The sequence below is a fragment of the Dipodomys spectabilis genome, unplaced genomic scaffold, assembly GCF_019054845.1.
Source record: "Dipodomys spectabilis isolate Male_0828 unplaced genomic scaffold, ASM1905484v1 ptg000449l, whole genome shotgun sequence".
Classification (NCBI taxonomy): Eukaryota; Metazoa; Chordata; class Mammalia; order Rodentia; family Heteromyidae; genus Dipodomys; species Dipodomys spectabilis.
Genome location: NW_024871126.1, coordinates 3538590 through 3558161, shown reverse-complemented (window position 1 = coordinate 3558161; position 19572 = coordinate 3538590). Strand labels below are relative to the sequence as shown.

General features: G+C 36.9%; 1 pseudogene; it reads left to right on the top strand.

Moving 5' to 3' along the window:
• Positions 1-14450: 14450 nt before the first annotated feature.
• LOC122097996 lies at positions 14451-14547 on the top strand (annotated as a pseudogene).
• The last annotated feature ends 5025 nt before the right edge of the window (positions 14548-19572 follow it).

The following is a 19572-nucleotide window of genomic DNA, read 5'->3' as shown; positions in this document are numbered from 1 at the left end:
TACCACTTAAACCTGAGGATAGGGAACTCACAGGTCTGTCCAAGAACATCAGCAAAACCAGGCATCATTGGCTTTCAGCAGTCCTCCTTAAAACTTACAAGGCTGTGATAGGAGGATCATGGTCAAAGTGACCCTAGGCAGGAAAGTCCTTGAAACTCCTGTCCAACTTGTTCCAACAAAGCCAGAAGTAAAGCCGTGTGGCTCCAGTGGTAGAGAGCTAGCCTTGATCAAAAGCAACTCAGAGATTGTGCCTAGATCCTGAGTTCAAGGTCTGGGAACACACAGACATACACAACAATCTGTGCAGCCATCCAGCTAAAGCAGGTCACTCTCTTGTCCTCAACTGGATTGGACAGAGTTCCCTGGGAAAGGGGCTGCCATCATTTTGACTCCGCCCATTCTGCCTGCATCACAAGATTCCAGTCACACCTCCATTGTTTCATGGTTCTTTCTGACCAATGGGATGCAAGAATGGTGGCCACACCCACATTGCATGCTGCCCAGTAGCACCATGATTCGCTCTGTTTGTTGACACCACTACCAGCAGTTGAGGAAGGTAGTGGTGGCTGAGTGGTGAGCAAGAGACTCGAGGCCTAGGAAGAGAGGCCTTCCTCATCCCACCATGTGCCTACCTGAGCCCCGGCCCCCTCCCCCCTTCCCCATGTAGCAGCATTTCAAATCTAATGCTGCAGGCTCAGGCCCATGGTTTCCTCAGGCAATGGTGCAATGTTGTGCCATGAGCCAGCTTGCGGCCCTGACCTGGTCTTGGCTCCCCTGTCCTCTGTTCAGGGCCTGAGTGTCTGTCATGCCTCTGCCAGTGCTGCTTGCCCCACATGGAGCAGCTGCCTACAGCTTCTGCCAGCAACACGTGAGTGGCTGCCACACAGCCCTGCACCCTGCGACCCCATATCCCCTCCCCTCCGACCCGGACCCGCGCCTCCCCTGTGCCCCACACTCTGGCCCACGCCCTGCCACAAATGTGCCCCAGGGGTGGGGGTGGGTGTTGACCCGAGGATGCCACCCCCATCCCCAGCGGCTAATGTCCCAGGATACAGGGAGATGCAGGGTTGGGTGAGGAGTGGGTGCCAAAGATCCCCTGGCCTGGAGCAGTGGGAGCCACACAGCAGCACATCTGCGCCCTTCCACTCCCTGGTGGGAACCCAGTGGCTTTAGTCAGAGGTGGGGAGCAGCATGTCTACACCTGCCTTCTGGGTTTTTTTCCTTTTTTTTCTGGGGATGGGAGGTGTTGGATGCAGAAGATAGACAACCTTGCTGTGTGAGCCCTTGTCTTCTGTGCTCAGTCAAACTTTCACCTGAAGACAGAGAGACAGACAGACAGAGAGAGAGAGAAAGAGAGAGAGAGACAGAGACAGAGACAGAGACAGAGAGACAGAGACAAAGACAGAGACAGAGATCATCTTTTTCCTTGTACACCCTGACTGTGCTCAGGTGAGTGATCAGTTGGCAAATTGCAGGTGCTGCATGGAGGAGTCTTCTGTCACCGGTCTGGATGTGTGTGTGTGTTTGTGTGTGTGGGGGGGTGTGTGTGTGGGTGTGTGTGTGGGTGTGTGTGTAGAAGCGGGTTGTAACAAGGAGGCTGAATACTTTGGTAACTTCTACCTGCTATCTTTGGGGCATGTATGGGCTTCACAGCTGAGGTCTGGGGGCCTGGAAGGGTGAGAGGCTCAAAGGGGACTCAGCACTGTTAAATTACAAGAACATGGGATCTGTGTGCAATGGAGCTGTGTACTCCCTTGGGCCTGGTTGGTGGCAGTGGGAGCTTGGGAGGACCTGGGAGTGCGGCCTGCAGGGGATGGCTTCCCAGGGGGACAGAGAGCATGGCCAACACTTAGTAAGGATACGAGTTCTGCTAGTATGGAGCGCAACACCATAGGTCAGACTCTGGGTCTTCTAATCATGACGTCTGATGGGTGAGGCCAACCCTATTTTAAATCTTGAGCTGTGATCTTCACATCTCAGCCCCCTGAGTACCTAGGATTATAGGCATGAGCCTCTGGCATTGGGACTCTGGTTCTTTTGGGTATATTAGTATATTAGGGTTTGACCTCAAGGCCTTAGGCTTGCCAGTCAGGTCTTCTACCATGTGAGTCAAGCTTTTCTGTCTTGGGCATTTCTGAGATGGCGAATTAATATATGCTCAGGCTGGGCTGGATCATCTGTGACAGGCCTGAGCCACCAGGCCCGTTCTTCTGTAGTTGGGATGGTAGATATGTAGTGCCACGCTCAGTCATTGGTTTAGATGGATTGTCCCAAACTCAGTCCACGGCAGCCGATTCTTGACCAGAGGTGAATCTCTGGGTTGGGCCTCAACCATTGGACTTCAATCTCCTCATGGGACAGTTGTGAGGAAACAAGGGATTGATACAGAGGGATCTCTGGAGCAGGGACAGGCACAGATGGAGGGGCCATCTGATACTGTTCTTGGCAATTCTGTGAGCATATGATAGGAAGATACCCGGAAAGATCTCAGATGGTGTGTATTAACGGTGCAACAGGTATGGGATTATGAAACAAAACATGGCTCTCTTTCTTTATTACTCTATCCCCATGAGTAACGGGATCCTTCACTTTGTTCAGTTTTGAAGCTGGGGAAACTGAGGCACAGAGAAGCCGGGTGACCTACTAATGACTCCCAGCTGACAGGAAGCTTGGCCTGACTTCTCTGCCATGCTCCCTAAGACAATGAGTGCTATTCATTCCACTTCTTGTGGTGGGAAGTCCACTTATTTTCAGTCTTGGGGCTTGAACTCTGGGCCTGGACAGCTCCCTGAGCTACTCAGCTCAATGCTAGCACTCTACCACTTGAGTCACAGCACCACTTCCAGTTTTTTGGTGGTTCTTTGGAGATAAGAGTCTCACAGGTATTCCTGCCCGGGCTGGCTATAAACCATGATCTTCATATCTCAGCCTCCATTGTACTTAGGATTATAGGCCTGAGCCACCGGCATATGGTTTAAGTGTAATTCTGACCTTCTTTCTTTCACTTTCTCTCTCAGGAACTGATTCAATGGGTGCTGGAGGAGGTGGCCCAGCATCCCCATGTGGATGGAACCAAGGTGGTCCTCTCATTCTGGAGGTAACCTGTGGGTCAGGAGCTGTCTCGCTCAGTCTGTTGTACCAGCTCCATGAGGTAAGTCCCTCTGTGCCCTGGCTACACTGTGACAGGTATCCATTGTTCATCTAGTCTTACTGGACTCAGTATTGTGTTCAATGCTCTTTTCTAGCAAAAATTTCTGGCTAAAATTATGATACAGGATTACAGAATGAAAATGTAATGCCATCTTAAGAAAATCATTTAGGGTTCTGGGAATGTGGCTTCATGGTATGGTGATTGCCTAGCATGCATGAAACCCTGGGTTCAATTCCTCAGTACCACATAAATTGAAAAGGAAACACTGGAAGTGGTCCTGTGCCTCAAGTGGTGGAGGGTTAGCCTTGAGGGAAAAAAAACCTGAAGAATAATTCCCAAGCACCGAGTTTCAGCCCCAGGACTGCCAAAACAACAACAACAACAACAATGAATAGTTAGTAAATGCAAAATACAGAACCCATACTTGGAATATATAATTGCTCCTTCCATACTGATACCTGACAATAGTTCCTAACACATGTACTTTAAGTATTGATACTGTGTTGAAAAAATGTTTTGTTCATTAGGTCATGGCAATTAATGCTAGGAATGTGCTTAGATGTCAGGTGAAGATTAATTCTGGAAATTCAAATATTCCAGGCTTTTGAGTGGGGTCACTGCTAATCACAATGAGAAGGATAGTGTAAGTGAGATTTGGAAACTATTTTGGCCAGTCATCACACCAAAAAGGCAGAGGATAATTAACAGTTGTGACAGAAGAGAAGGAATAACTTCAGATGGAAAGAATAAATGATAGTAACTAAGGTATAGCAGAAACCGTTCTAGGGAACCATTTTTGGTTATTAAAGAACTAGTTATCAACTAGGCTTATTCCTCATTGCCTTTAGCATTCAAAATCTCCTAGGCTAGTTCTTAATCTCAGTGTGATGAATGTATCTCCTTCTATGCTGATCTTTCATACCTGATCTTTGCTTTCTAAAAATCTGTCTTTCTGTATTTATCTATGAACATTTCCTAATACTATATACACCTACAAAGATGAAAGAGGATGCTAATGTAAGAGTCCCATAGCTCATGAGTCATTAATGTAACAAAATATTGTAAATATTGCTACCTTAATTATTCTGAAAAGCGGCAATGTCACATCATTTGGTTCATATTTCCATTCTTTGTCTACATAGTGACATTAAGTGCACATAAATGCAAATATGAGCCGGGTGCTGGTGGCTCATGCCTGTAATCCTAGTTACTCAGGAGGTTGAGTCCAGAGGTTGTGGTTCAAAGCCAGCCTGGTCAGGAAAGTCCATGAAACACTTATCTTCAATTAACCCCCAAAACCCGGAAGTGGTGCTGTAGCTAAATTAGTAGAGTGCTCAAGCTGTGCTGAAGAGAAGAGAGACAGTGGCCAGGATCAATGTTCAATCCCCACAACCAACAAAAAAGTGCAAATATAGGTTTAAGTTTCCCCCAAAGGAATGATGAAGTCAATAGTAATCTTGCCAAATGATTTAGTAGTGCACCTACTTTTGCTGAGTTATTTGTTATGGCTTCTTTGCTAAACATATTCTCTTCTTTAAAAATTGTCAAATATTAGCTTTATAATAAACTTCATCTAATATTTCTTGGTTGAAAAGAGAAGTCCATACAGTTAATGTCACTTAGCTTTCTTACTGTCTTAGTTCAAAGCCAACCCAGGCAAGAGAGTCTGTCAAACACTTATCTGTAATTAAACACCAAAAAATCCAGAAGTGGAGTTTTGGCTCAAGCAGTGGAGTAATAGGTTTGGGCCAGGTGTGAAAGAAAGACAACTGTTCAGGGACAGGGGCCAGTCTCTAAGTTCAAGTCCCAGAACCAGCACAAACTAAACAAACAAGCAAACAAAACAAACCCTGAGTATTTTTTTGGGACTCTCCTTAAAATAGTAGCAGTCTGAGAAGAGGCTGCTTTTGCTGATCATACTCACTGGATCCTGATTTTTTGGAATCCTTATTGCTATGGAAAACTCAAGACCAGACTAAAGGAATTGATAACTGATTCCTGCAACAAGAGAATCATCTCAGGAGTGAAACATCCATCCATAAGACGCTTTAAAACCTCCATATCTTTGCTTCTTTGCAGTAGAACACTTTTAAAACAAAGTTACTTCCTTTTGTTCTATGCTGGCCTTCAAATGCATATTGTTTCCTTTTGCAATACTCTCAACCAGAAGTTTACAGACAAGCTTTATATGAGTAAAGGACACACCCAAAAATCAGGGACAGATTTTCCTTCCAGCCTTGGATTCTTTTCTTGTACAGTAAAAAGGAAAGTAATAGTTAACTTGAACTTTATCATTTCTCAATGTTCAATTCCTCTCCTGGGATCAGTTTCCACATCCAGTAACAGTTACTTCCACTTACTTCCATTAACAATCTATGGTGCTGCTCCAGAAAAAAATGAATGTTTTCTGGCTTCATTGAAATAGCACAAAGACACTTTTGCACATGAGGTAACACGTGTTTCAGAGACAACTTAGTAAAGAGAAATGCAATGTAAATTGCTTATAAATACATTATCCATGAGAATATTTTGTTCAAACTTCTTATGTGCTCTGTAAATTAAGGTGAATTTTAAATGGGAAGAAGGTTCTCAGATCATTTTTTGTGAGTCTATATGCTGTGCATTAATTTCCCAAGTGTACATGAGTTAACAGTAGGAGAAACTATAGCAATTATAGGAGAAAAAGAAGTTCTGTGTTTATGTATAAGTGTTCAATACAATATAGAAGACTCTACAAATAAGAAAACATTGAAACAATAAAGCCAAGTCCAGTATGTAGATTTATAGGAGTGATATATAGAAAGCATTACTCCTAAGTGGAACAAGAAGCATGAGGCCACTCCCTTTCTAAATCACGCTTGCTAATCATGTAAATGTGCAAAAAGGAGAATGGAAGAATGATTCTGTCTCCAATATGGGAGAATACACTTAATCGGAAAAAAAGAGTCTATCCTGAGGGAACAGGAATTATACTAGCAATGAACCTGGTGGCTAAGATCACATTTCTTTTTCTTTCCTTTTCTTATATTCCTTTTTATTGTTGTTGTTTTTCGTGTCACTTGAAATATGGGACAGGGCGCTGTCCCTCTGAAACGCAGCTCAAGGCTAGTGCTCTTCCACTTGAGCCACAGTGCCACTTCCAGTTTTCTGGTAATTATTGGAGAAAAGAGTCTCCAGGACTTTCCTACCCGTGCTGGCTTTAAACCCCAATCCTCAGATCTCACAACAACTTGGTTTATGATCACATTTCTAACAGTGTACACTCAGGATATGTAATGTATATGTCCATCTATCTTTATATGAATTCTTGAGTTAAAAATCTGGGCTACAGGATAGACTTTACACTCACAAAAGTGTTTGAAGTTTAAAAGTTGATACTCCTGGAAAAATAAAACCTAAGGATGTAAAGGAGTCTGGGAAGTTCAATTTGCATCCAGCTTGGACAGTATAGGCTTTGAGACACTACCTATAATTAACCAGCCAAAAGCTGGGATACCAGTCACGAGCAAGATTGCTGAATTACAGCTTTAGGTTTTTGCATACATACATACAAACATACACATACACACAGAGGCATTTATAGGTGCATACAAAAATATACAAATGAAACAACTCTCAGAATATGTAGGAATGTTAGAAAACAATAGAAAATAGGTCCTGAGTAAGACTAGAATCAAGTGATAATTTTTAATATTAGAAAGCCTTCAAGTGAACTTTCCCCCAGAAGTTGAGAATATTACACAGGTAGGGACCAGAGATAGTAAGAAAGTCAAGCAACCATTATTAACGGGATATGATACATGGTGGAATGAATCAGGGAAGCCTGCAGGTGCATCTGAAAATGTTCATATCCCGTGTCAAATGTTAAACCATCTTTGAAAATAGTACATAAACAGTCTCAGCAGTCAGTCTAGTGGATAAGATTATAGGAGAAGTTCAGATTTGCTAATCTGTTTCTAGATAAGATAAAACAAACTATGTCAGGGCAATGTGATACAAGCCTGGAATTCTAGCACTCATGCAGGAGATTAGAGAGTAGAATTACCTAACGATATCTTCCCTGGACCAGGTAGAATAATTTTGTCTCAGTAAAACAAACCATCAACAAAAAACGAATACACAGTTGGAAGTTTGGCCTAATTTTGTCATTATGTTTTGAGAAGTCAAGTTCCTATTGAATGCAACTCATACATATCCTCACTTGTTTTTTAAATGCTCTCATCATTACAGAACATTCCTAGATGCAAACTAGCTCATGATTCCCATCCAAAAACTTGCAGAAGTAAGTAAGCCTCATTCTGTTGAATTCCAAATAAATGTTGAAGGATTACAAAAGCTTAAGTCTGGAGAAATAGCAAAGTTCGTCTAATGTAGGACTCTGTAGACCTTGTCAAATTAGAATTTAGATTTAAAACATATTTTTTGGTTTTGTTTGTAATTTCATATTCTATAGGATACTACAAAATTCTTTTTAAGTAGACGGATTATTTGAAAAATTCACAAAAGATTCTGGCATTCTATTTGCCTAGATATTATTTCAAGAGAGTTATAATTAGAACATAGTTAATAGATAATTCGCACAGTTCATGTACACCATGTTAATATGAATGATCTAGACAGAGTTGCCAAGAAATGGATGACATTAATTTATACATTTAGAAAAACCAATTTTTTAAGGGTTTGGTTTAATATGGTATGAAGAGAGTAATTGTGTGACATCTGCTTTCTTCTCCCTATATGTACCACAGGAAGCCATTTCCTTATTTACGTTCCTCTGTATACATGGAGAAAAATGCTATGTTTGGGGTTTGTTTCAATTTTGTTTTTGTTTTATTGGTTCGTCCTAGAGCTTGAACTCTTGGCCTGGATAGGGTCTCTGAGCCTGTTTATGCTCAAGGCTCATGACCTACCACTTCAACCTCAGTGCCACTTGAGTCTGGCTTTTGTGGAGAAGTTTTTGGAGATAAGATTCTAAGAAACCTTCCTGCCTGGGTGAGCTTTGAATCATAATTTTCCTCTCTTAGCATAGTGAATATCTATGATTACTTAAAAGTATAAATATAAATAATATTTGCAAGTGTTCTCATGTCAAGAATACCAGTGGAGGAACAATGATGCAGCTCAGTTTATGGTGGTGTTCTTTTCAGAACAAGGAGGGTGTCACATTAGCAGAGGTGTAGTATTTTTTCAAAATAGAGATAAGGTATTTCTGATGTGAATTAAGGAATTTTAAGGTGTCCCTTACAAGTTGGAAACTGTTGGGCTAGTATGACTTTATGGCATAAATCTTGGGATTGATGGTCATAGACATAATAGCTTACTCTTATAAAAAATTGCTTACTCTTGAATAATTAATTATTACACATGCTTCACAGTTTTTTCCTCTATCAGAATGTGGCTATTTTTCTATTTACTTCTCAATCTGTAACACCCCATTGGAAACTGCATCTATTGCAGAATTACATAACATGCAAACAGGTACTGTTTTGAATCTCTTAGGTATGTTGAGAATTTAAAAATGAGTAGTTATTAGTCATAGGAATTTTGAAGAACACATATATTCTGTCCTCTTAAAAACTTACTTACTTTTAAAAGATATGGGCTTCCATAGCATTAAACTGTTTTCATTTTTAGAATGAGAAAATACTAAATTTATTCTTTTTCGAAAAATTTGGCAAGTATATTGTGAAAATAGTCTAGTTGGATAACATGCAAGTTGATTACCCTCTGATAAAGAAGAGGTAATTAATTCAAATTAGATGCCAAATAGTATTGATTTTTAAAATGTTACTACATAAAGAATATTATTTACTGTGCCAATACAGTGAAATTATATTTTATGCAGCTTATTTTTTTCAATTTTATTATAAAAAAGATGTACAGTGGGGTTAAAATAATTGTAAGGTATTAAATCATAACTTTTCAAACTTGGTAACACTCCCTCATTTTTCTCACAGTTTTCCTTCACCCCTTCACCGCTCACAAGTTGTGAAGTACATTTCCAAAATATTGTCTTGTGAGTATTGCTACTGCATTGGTTTGCCTTTTGTCCTTTGTCTCACCATTATGCTCACAATTGTCTCACCATACAGCAGGGATAAACCATAGGGGAACACCCCAAAGAAAACAGAAATCACATAGTTCATCAAAAACAACAACCACAAATGAAAAAAAAATCTGGTTCCATATCTTGGAATTCATTTTGCTTAGCATCATCTAATATGGTAATATATATGCATAACAAAGCCACTAGAAAATAATAGCTGCATGGATACTATATCATGAAAACAGCATGTTAACATTTTGATGGTAAAGGTGGAATTAGGATTGGTGAATTTGCGGTTCTGATAAAGGATTTTCAAGGGTTTTAAAGTTATGACAAGTAAAATTTAATTGTTCAAAATTTTAACAACTTAGCCTATTAAGAAAATTTAAAATTGCCTGGAAGAATAGGCTTTCATGCGAAGAAATCCAAGGAGACTTAGTAGAGAGGGAGCAATGTGGATGAAGATGGCTCTTTTTCACACTAAACAAACAAACCTCAGAAACCTTGCTGTAAGTCCTCTAGGTTCCCTTGGAATTGTCCTTACCCAGGAACTATATTATCACTGTTTGAAACCAGATTGTATTGGAATTTAAATTAAAAGTTCTTAAAAAAATAAGGCATCAAAATTTGTAAATTTACTGTTAATTACCAAACAGTAATTCTCTGAAAAAGATAATTTGAGTCAAAATATTTAGGGAGAAAGTGCCCTCCACAATAAAAGAAGGTGTTGGTATTACACATTTCTGTTTGTAACATTTTCCACAATGTTTTTGGACGTGAAGCAGTGAAACACAGAAAAAAAATCTGATTGGATACTTCAAACCAATGATTTGACATTTCTAAGTGGCTCACAAAAAATAATATTCTTATTAATATGAGATAGTGAAGACTTCTTTTATTACATATGCCAAAAAGTTTAGAAAAGAATTGAGCAAATGGAAAAAATAATAAAAAAAATTTTCTTAGAAGCCTTAGCTAAGCATAATGACTTCAGCAGTGAAGGGAGGCCAAAACTTTTTGATATAAATTGTGTTAGTATCTTTACTCCCTAAAGTGATTTTACAGAGCGCATTTGGCTCACTACAATGCAGAACTGATTGAATGAAGACATGAAAATATATTCCACATCCAAATGAGGCAACTTAAAGAGTTTTAAAAGAGAAATAATGAAGATGTAGCAGTGGTGGAGCCCGTATGTTCCTTCAGCTTCACTAGACTTGAAGCCAAGAACCTGTGATTAATTGGAACTCCGGCAAAAGATAAGAGGACATAGAAGTAGGACATAGAAGCATTGTCCTTTTGTAACAGACACTTTCTTCCAAGGTATGGGTGATTTAACTCTATTCTCCTCCATACAACTTGGTGAACAAATACAAGACCAAGAGAAAAATAATCTATTGAAATAATTTTGCATAGAATAACTTCACTGTTCCTGATATGGTATCTAAGGAGAATCTTAAGAGAGAAGATAAAAAGTGCAGTATTTTTTGGTTTCCTCTAAGCATCTTGTTAGCAAATATATCTTTGAGGTTAGACAATTCTGATTGAACCAACAAGTCATGGAGTACTTATTTTTGTGGGCACTTTAGATACAAGAAGACTTTCAAGGTAAAAGAAAAAATATATAGCCAAATATTTGTGATCACAGCCTCTTGGACTGTTTTCTGGAGACAAAGATTTACTTTAGATTTCTCCTCATTAACATAGATGTTGTTTCATGGCAACCAAATGCAAGAGGGAAGTTTTATGGACTCACTTGGCCAATTAAACAGCATGAAAGAAGAAAATGGCAAATAATATTTAATGAAATTACTTTGACCAATTACTTTGCCAGAAGAAAGAAGAAAAAATATAATTCAAAAGCAATTTGACTTAAAAGTATCAAGAAAGAGTAGTGAAGAGAGATTAGAGAAAATATAGAGGATTGTTTTCTCTCCAGTGGAGTAATGGGTTCTTGATCTTGTTTCTTCCATTCTACCTCACAAGCTACCAAGTGTGTCTCAGGACTGGATTTTCCAGTTCAGACAGAAAACTCGTAGAAGAAAGATACTGTTTGCAGCAGATATAGGTGATTTATAACCTTAGACAATCTAATTCTGTTCAAAATTCTCCCTATCCCAAACTTCCCTCTTTGAACAGCTTTGTTTGCTTTTCCCAAGACTGCCCTTCATTAACTGATTAAAATTTTGAGTGGTCATATTCATACTCTCTAGAGTTGCTGTTTGGTTGTGATTTTTGTGTGTTTTTGTTTCTTGTTGTGTTTTTTAACTGAATTTTAAAGGGTTGTGCAATTGTGTTACAATTAAATATATCCATCTAATTGTCCAATGCTCCTAGATCAGAGTCACTCCTTCCATCATTCTCAACCAACCCTTTCTCCAAGATTTATTTCCAATTTACCACTTCCTTCATCATATGTGTACATTCAGTATTCTAACTGTACTTGCCCCTTGTTCATTTTTCATTCATTCTATGTCTTTACTATAATTCCTCTCTGGTTTCAACTTCCTGATTGTCATTCTGTTAAACTGTCTATTAATACTTTGAAAAGTTTATATACATTCCATGGAGTTTCAATCCTGCATATTCTTTAACTGATGCCAGTTTATATTTCCATAATTCATTCATCTGCAGCAACAATTTGCAAGACTGGAGATGGGAAGCAACTAAACATGATTTTATTCTCAACTGTTTGTAAGATTAATCTTTAGTCAAAAAGAAAGTTAAAAAATGGCTTAGAATGTATTCCTAACTATGAATTTTTATAAATGGCTTTGTACAATGGTGTGATTCTTTTATTTTACATGGAATAATATTTTCTACTACCTATAAGTTTTGGAAAAAGAAGAAAATTAAAATTTATTCCTAGAGAGGAATATGATAGAAGTAGAAGACAGATATTATGTTTGTCATATCTCTGATAAGTACCCATATTCAAGACTTAAAGTCATATTTCTTACTATGTTAGACAGAGGGAAAACATAAAATAACATATAATAAGGCAACTATTTGTGATTTTTTAAAATGTACCTTATTAAATGATGAAATGTATTAGCTAATGTTTGGGTTTGAAATTTAGGAGGTTGATCTATTTAACACATTTCTGAAAGGCTCTTACTAAAAAACACAAATTGTGGGTGGTAGTATTTCTACACTTTAATGAATGGTTGAACATGTTTGGCATTAGTGCTGTGTAAATAATTCAACTCTATTTAACTTGCTCCCTACACTTGAAAAACTTGTAATGTCACTAAGTATCATCAACTTGTCAAATGTTATTTTGGCGAAATTGATTTTAACAAGTTTATTTGAAAATGAAGATACTTTCAGATTAAATGTAGATTATCATTGGTTTGAGAGTGACATTTTTATACCACAGAACCATGTTGTACTGAAGTCCCAGTGTTTTGAAGCACTCCTTAGTGCTTCAAATGTTTTTCTGAATTACATTTGACCTCTAAGTCAAGTTTTCGGGCTTTGGTAGACCAATTATGGATCTGTCCTTCCAGGAACTATTTTTGGCCCACTTATGTTGGAATAAAATCTTTCGTTAATCATAGGTGAGGGGTATTAAAAATAAACATATGACACTTTGTGAACTTGTTCACTCATATGGGCTGGTCATCTGTAAGTTGAATGTTTGAATTACAGTACTTTCTCTCAAATTTTGTGATCTCATCCTTCATTTTAAGTTGCCTTGCATTTCACAATTGTTTACTGCTAATTCCTGCATCTCAAGGAATTGGGGCCCTGAAATATAGGAAATGCGAAATTGAGATGGGTCTTCAATTACTTTGTGTTGATATGTTGCATGGGCCTTAGTGAAAAGTCTTGCCCCTGTTATCTGATGATGCAGGTAACTGGGACCTGGGATCCTAGGACCCATGGGTACTGAAGAAAAATAATATTTTTTAGACATCTTAGCAAAATTTGGGAATAATCAGTAGGAATGCTTCAGAAATATGGAGAAAAACAATTTGGGACAGGCGAGTTAAAACAATAAACAGAGCAGCAGAGTAAAACCCATTACAGATTAGAGGAAAACATTGTTTTATTACCATGTGGATTCAGAAGGCAAAGAACAGTTATAATGTATCACAAGTTTATACTAAAAACATTGCATTGATAATTTTTATAGTCTAATATATATTTTAAACCAAATTATTTATATTCCAATTCTATTCATTGGAAAAAAATAAATATCAATTTATTTGTCAAATTATCAACTAATTCTAGTAAGTTTCATTGTGTGAAATATAAAATCAGCACATATAAATATAAAATGTACGACTATATATAAGTAAAAGGCACACATTTTGTATTTTTCTGTTGTAGTTACTGTATCAAAGGCAACTCTGTTTTAAAGTATTATTCCATTATCTCTACCTCAGTGTTTGATAGAGTTAGACCTAAAGTTTTACCATTTGTAGATTTACAGCATGGAGGAAAGAGGAAACTCTGTGATTAAAACATTATCAATTTAATGCCTAATAACGAGGAGAAACATATGCACTTCTCTTGCAACTCTGAAAATATTTGGTTATAAAAAGGCAGTAGTGTAATTTCCTGCCTGGTTGGATCGTAGACAGGCCAGAACAAAAAGTAATCATGCATACGAACAATTTTTCCACCTTCTTGGCATTAGCTACTTTTGAAATGGAAGGTATAATAAACAATTATATTTTGATAAAATACCTTCTACTCTGAACAGTTCTATTTGAACTGTTCATCTCTCTATGATCGCTTGTAACCAAGATTAGTTTTGTTCTAGTAAGAAAATCTTTGCTGTCAGAGTAAGATATTCTAGTTGGTCTGTTCCCACATGGAAGAAGGGTAAAGGCTCAGGTAGACATTTGTTCCAGTAACACCTCATTTGGGAAATTGTCAGCTGAAGAAGTTTAGAAGTAGCTCTTAAGCAATGTTTACTTTGAATCCATTAGGGCCACAAAGCTAATTCAGTTGGATAAATAAGTACTTGAAAAAGCCATCACCTTTGGACCTATCTATAAATAATTAAGAGTACGATCAAATACCAAATAAAAAGACTTAATATAGTCATTGACAAAAAAATTTTGCAAATGTGAGCAATCGACTGATCAATATAATTTTTTTCCACTATTCACAGAATTTAAGGGAAATAAGATCGATAGCATTGTTAGGAACAATAAGGTTTCCTTCCTACAAGTAGGCACCCATAGATATAAGCCTGTATAAAGATTGCATCATTAACTACTTAAATTTAGAGGATATTACATGCTTCAGCAGCATGTATACTCAAATTACAATACAGAGATTAACATGGCACTTGCACAAGGATAATATGAAAATTTCAGAAGTATTCCATATTTTTCATTCTTCAGATGCAAGAAATGAAAAAACAGTTAATAAAAAGTTGATTACAAAATTACAAGTGTAACAATACACGTAATTCATATTATTAAATTTAGTTTGACATCAGTGTATTAAATCTTCACCTCAGAAAGGCGTTTACATAGCATAAACTTTACAAAACTTTTCAAATTAGACAACACTGACATTTTATCCCAAAGAAAAATAATATTAAGACCTAGAAAAAAAGGAATCAAACTGTTCTATATGGAATGCAATCAGAAAGGACACATTAATGAACCTATATATTATATAATAATGTAGAATTCAAAGTATATCTAGGAGAAAATAAATTATGAACATTATGCAAACATAGAATATAGAATATTTTAAAATATACTTTTTCAGACAATCATCAGAAATAGTTTAGTTTCTGTACTACTCATTTCAACAGGTAAATTAAAATTATTTCTGATTAAAAAATCACAAACTCTGAAGAAATTATTATACATGTATACAAAAACTATTGAATACATTTTTACATCCAAGGCAAGAAATTCACTTGGAAGAATTCCACGGAATCCATGAATTTTTACAGTAAAATATTGGTGCTGCCGGGCACTGGTGGCTCATCCATATAATCCTAGCTACACAGGTGACTGAGATCTGAGGATCATGGTTCAAAGCCAGCCTGGGAAGGAAAGTCTGTGGTACTCTTATCTCAAATAAACCACTAGAAAACTGGAAGTGGAGCTGTGTCTCGAGTGGTACAGCGCTCACCTTGAGCTGAAGAGCACAGGGATAGCTCCCAGGCACAGAGCTCAAGCCCCATGATTGACCAAAAAAAAAGATATTGCTCTTATTTGGATTGTGAAAATGTTTTGTAGGGACACAAAAGATGGACTTGCATTTTTGAAATTTAAGAACCTTAACCCGACCATTAGGACTTCGGTGAACAATTTGTACAGCCTTTCACAACTTCATAGAGGTAGTGATACATAATTATCCTTTTGGCAATATCAAATACAGTTTCTTCTATATTGTTCTTCAGGCCTGGTTTTATATAATGGTTCAACAGAAGGCTATCCAGCATATCTTTACTATCTCAATTCTCGAAAGCAAGATGTAAGGCTGTCAAAAGTCCTTTAGTTTGGGGAAGTGGAACTGTGGCTCAAGTGGTAGAGTGCTCCCCTTGAGCTGAAGAGCACAGAAACAGCACCCAAGCCCAAAGCTCAAGCCCCATGTACGACCAAAAAAATAACACCACCACAACAAAAATCAAACAAACAAAAATATTTGGGCTGGGAAGGTGTTTCAGTGGTAGACGCTTGCCTTGCATGCATGAGGACCTAGGTTCGATTCCTCAGCACCGCATAAGCAGAAAAAAAGCCGGAAGTGATGCTGTGGCTCAAGTGGTAGAGCGCTAGCCTTGAGCTGAAATGCTGAGGGACAGCGTCCAGGCCCAGGGTTCAGGCCCCACGACCAGACCAAAAAAAAATTTAAAAAAAAGAGTCCATTAGTTTGGGCATTGGTATCTGTATCATGATGAAGTAAGAAAGAAGCCACTCTGGTATTATTCCACGTATATGCACTGTGCAGGGGTGTGCAGTCATCTACAGTTATTGCATGTGCCGCTTGAGACACCAACTCACTGACAATGTCTAAGTGTCCACTGTAGGCTTCTCGAAGAGGGGTATACTTATCATCATCCCTACTATTCACATGAGTGGCCTATTGGGAAAGAAGTCTCCGCACTGTAATAAGCTGAACATTTTCGGCAGCCCAATGAAGAAAATTGCTTGGATCCTTCTCCAATTTTTTTTTCCTGCAATTGATAGCATTCCTTACTTTTTCATCTTGTTCCCCATATTCCTAAGAATTGCCTAACCAGAGGCTTTGAGTGCCAATGGGAATGAGGTGTCCATGTATTTCCCTAATAGTTCACATTGGTTGAACTGGGAAGAAATATCTGGTGAATTTTCTGCAACTGTTTATTCACATGATTAATTTTCTCTTTTTCCAATTTTACTATTCGAAATTATTCTAATTGGAGAGTAGGGAATTGATGGAGAGCAGAGGAAAGATGTTCCTCCGTATTCAAACATACACACTGAAAATGAGGACCAGTGATGTCTTCATGTGGAGCTTATTCTAGGCATGAGAAAATAGGAAATAATGCCTTCTATATAAATGATTTGGGAAATGGCAGAGCAAAAAGTGAAATGATGAAACCAAAAATATAAAAGCAAAATAAATGAGGATAATTATGGAGCAGTCATATTATGAGAACCATGAAAGGTAGTGAGAAAGAAAGAGACAGATGTGTAATGACCTAGCTAGCCACAAAATCCATGCCTCTGATCAATTTGTAGAACAGACAAAATTTTATTTTTAAAAGAGATGGAAATAGAATTTATGTATTTACTTGAAATTAGTAAATACATTTTTAGTAGCCTATGTAAAGAGACAACTTTACCAAATTACGGACAATAAAATAAATCATGGATAATTCTAGTAACAGATCTGACTGAAATCAGTTGAATCATACTTTTCTTGTACAATGAAGGAATAAGAAAGTAAAGCAGCTAGAGAAGGCAGGGAGATTGTATCTGTGACAAAACTTTCTGGAAATTGGTATTGAGGATTTCTTACTGGTGATCCACTTGAACTGGAAGCATGATTCTGAAGTATTGCTTGCTGATTCTGAACTATTGATTTGATCATTATATTCTCCAAGAAGAAAATGAGAATTGATAGTGAAGGACTACTAATACATTTTGACCTTCTCACTAAGCACTTTCAATCATCAAAATCACATGAAGACAATAGACAGTCCTACTTTTTAGATGAAAGCAAGTGTCTTATAAAAAGAAGGAATGTATGTAGTCATGCAAAACACTTCTATTTTACCAATGCCTCATACATTTTTCTAATGTTAGGTACCAATAAATAATGGATCTATTAGAAAGCTCTTAAGACTCAAATGTTCAATAGTGAGTTCTCTTACACTATATCATGGTATTTTTTGTGTATGGTTTTAAGAATAAATTTACATTACTAACATGAATTTCTGACAAGACAGTATCATCACTGTACATCTTGCTTCTATACTCTCATTTTAAAATTACCATCTAAGTATGTACATTAGATAACTATAGAGGAAAAAGTAGAAGCCACACTGATTTCTTAGGTCTTTAGTAGTAGTTAATCAGAAAGATGAAATCTGAGCATTGTGGTTTGAAAGCAGACCAAGAAAAAAAAGTCCATTAGATTTTGATTTGAAAGTAACCAGCAAAAGCTAGAAATGGAGCTGTTGTACAAGCAGTAAAATGCTAGCCTTGAGATAACTGAAACAAAAAAATAAATTCTGGGACAAAGCCAGGCCCTGAGTTCAAGCCCTAGTATTACCACCAAACAAATAAATTAATTAATAAGGTAATTAATTAATTAAAAATAAATTAAGTGGTCACATGTGGAGAGGCAGGTAAAATGTAACATGCGTGGTAATGGTTTATGTATTATTTTGTAATAAGGCATATTATCATTTGTGCTAATCACTAATATTTTATTTGGACTTTTTTGTACAAAAAACCCTGAATTTAGCATGCATGTATATGTGTGTGTACATGTGCGAACATGTATGTATGTGTATATGTGTGCGTGTGCTGTTGCAATGTTGCTTGCCAATGTGGACAGGGTGAGGCTGAAAAAGCTAAGTGTGTTGCAATGTTTTTATTTATCAGTGTTCTGTCATGTCATTTCAGTGGAACCACCCTTTGTACATATTATTTGTCTAATAATAACATCATAATCAAAGCATTTACAATATTAAGTTAGAAAAAGAGACCGCTTTCAGATTGTATTGTATGTTAGATAAGAAGATACAGACATAATTAGTTAGTAAGTTATTGCTATAAGATGATTGTCAGTACAAAATACGTATTTGACCTCTTAAATTGGTTATACTTTTAAGATACACTCATGGAGTGATTTGGACCAACTTGACCAAACAGGTATTATTCTCTGGTGATTCCTGTGAAACACAAGTTGGATAAACTCTTTCCGGATTTCTGTTGAAAATCACTTTCTTTGCAAGATTATATTTATTCTCACTAAGAGATAATCCAACCCATATTATGTTTGACTATCCCATCTTATTCATTGAAAATAAGTATTGTGGGTATGCTTGTTAGATATTCCTTTCAAAAACGAACAAACAAAAAGCAAGTGTCATGTCCAGATTGTGGATGCATTTGAAGGTGTTTTGTACATGCACAGGTATCTTTACTAATGGCTCTTTTGTGGGAGTAACTATGGCAACTTTAACAAATAAGGCTTTTTGAATATCTGTTCCAATATACATAACATCCCAGAGCAAGTCTTGCAATTTCTGAAAATCCTTTGAATATTTTAGTATTTTTTCATGTCATTGACTGTAGAGCTAAAATTTCTGAAATAAATATTGTTAAGATCTGAAAATGTAAGTGGGTTCATATGCTTTTTTATGCTTCATTTTATGGAAACCCAGTTTTTATGAAAGTAAATGGAATAGAATAAAAGAATGTAAGTGAATTGGGTAAGCTAATTATTAGTATAATTTTGTTTTGAATTAATAGTCCATTGAATGTAGATGATGCAGTTAAATTATTTCTTCTCTACTTCAGTTAGTTTTAGAATCTTTATAGTTACGAGAGAACTTTTAGTATAAATAAAGGTTTTTTAAAATGATTAGGGTTAACCTTGTGTTTTTTGTCCTACTTCCAAGAAAATGAGTTATTTTTAAGTGTTAATAGTTTATCATTATCATTATCATAGGGAATCATTATCCTTTTCATAGGGACTTAAAAATGCAGTAGTATTGATTTCTTTTTAAACCAATTTTATTCACAAGTTGGAGAGTCTTTGATTCAAAATTAGGTCTTGGTGTATATGATTTTTAACCTCTCGTTCCTAACATTAATGATAGGTAAGACTGCATTTTTGGGTATATGAAAGGTAAAATATGTATCTGGGGTCAAATGTGATTTTTATATCAGTCTTTCTTTAA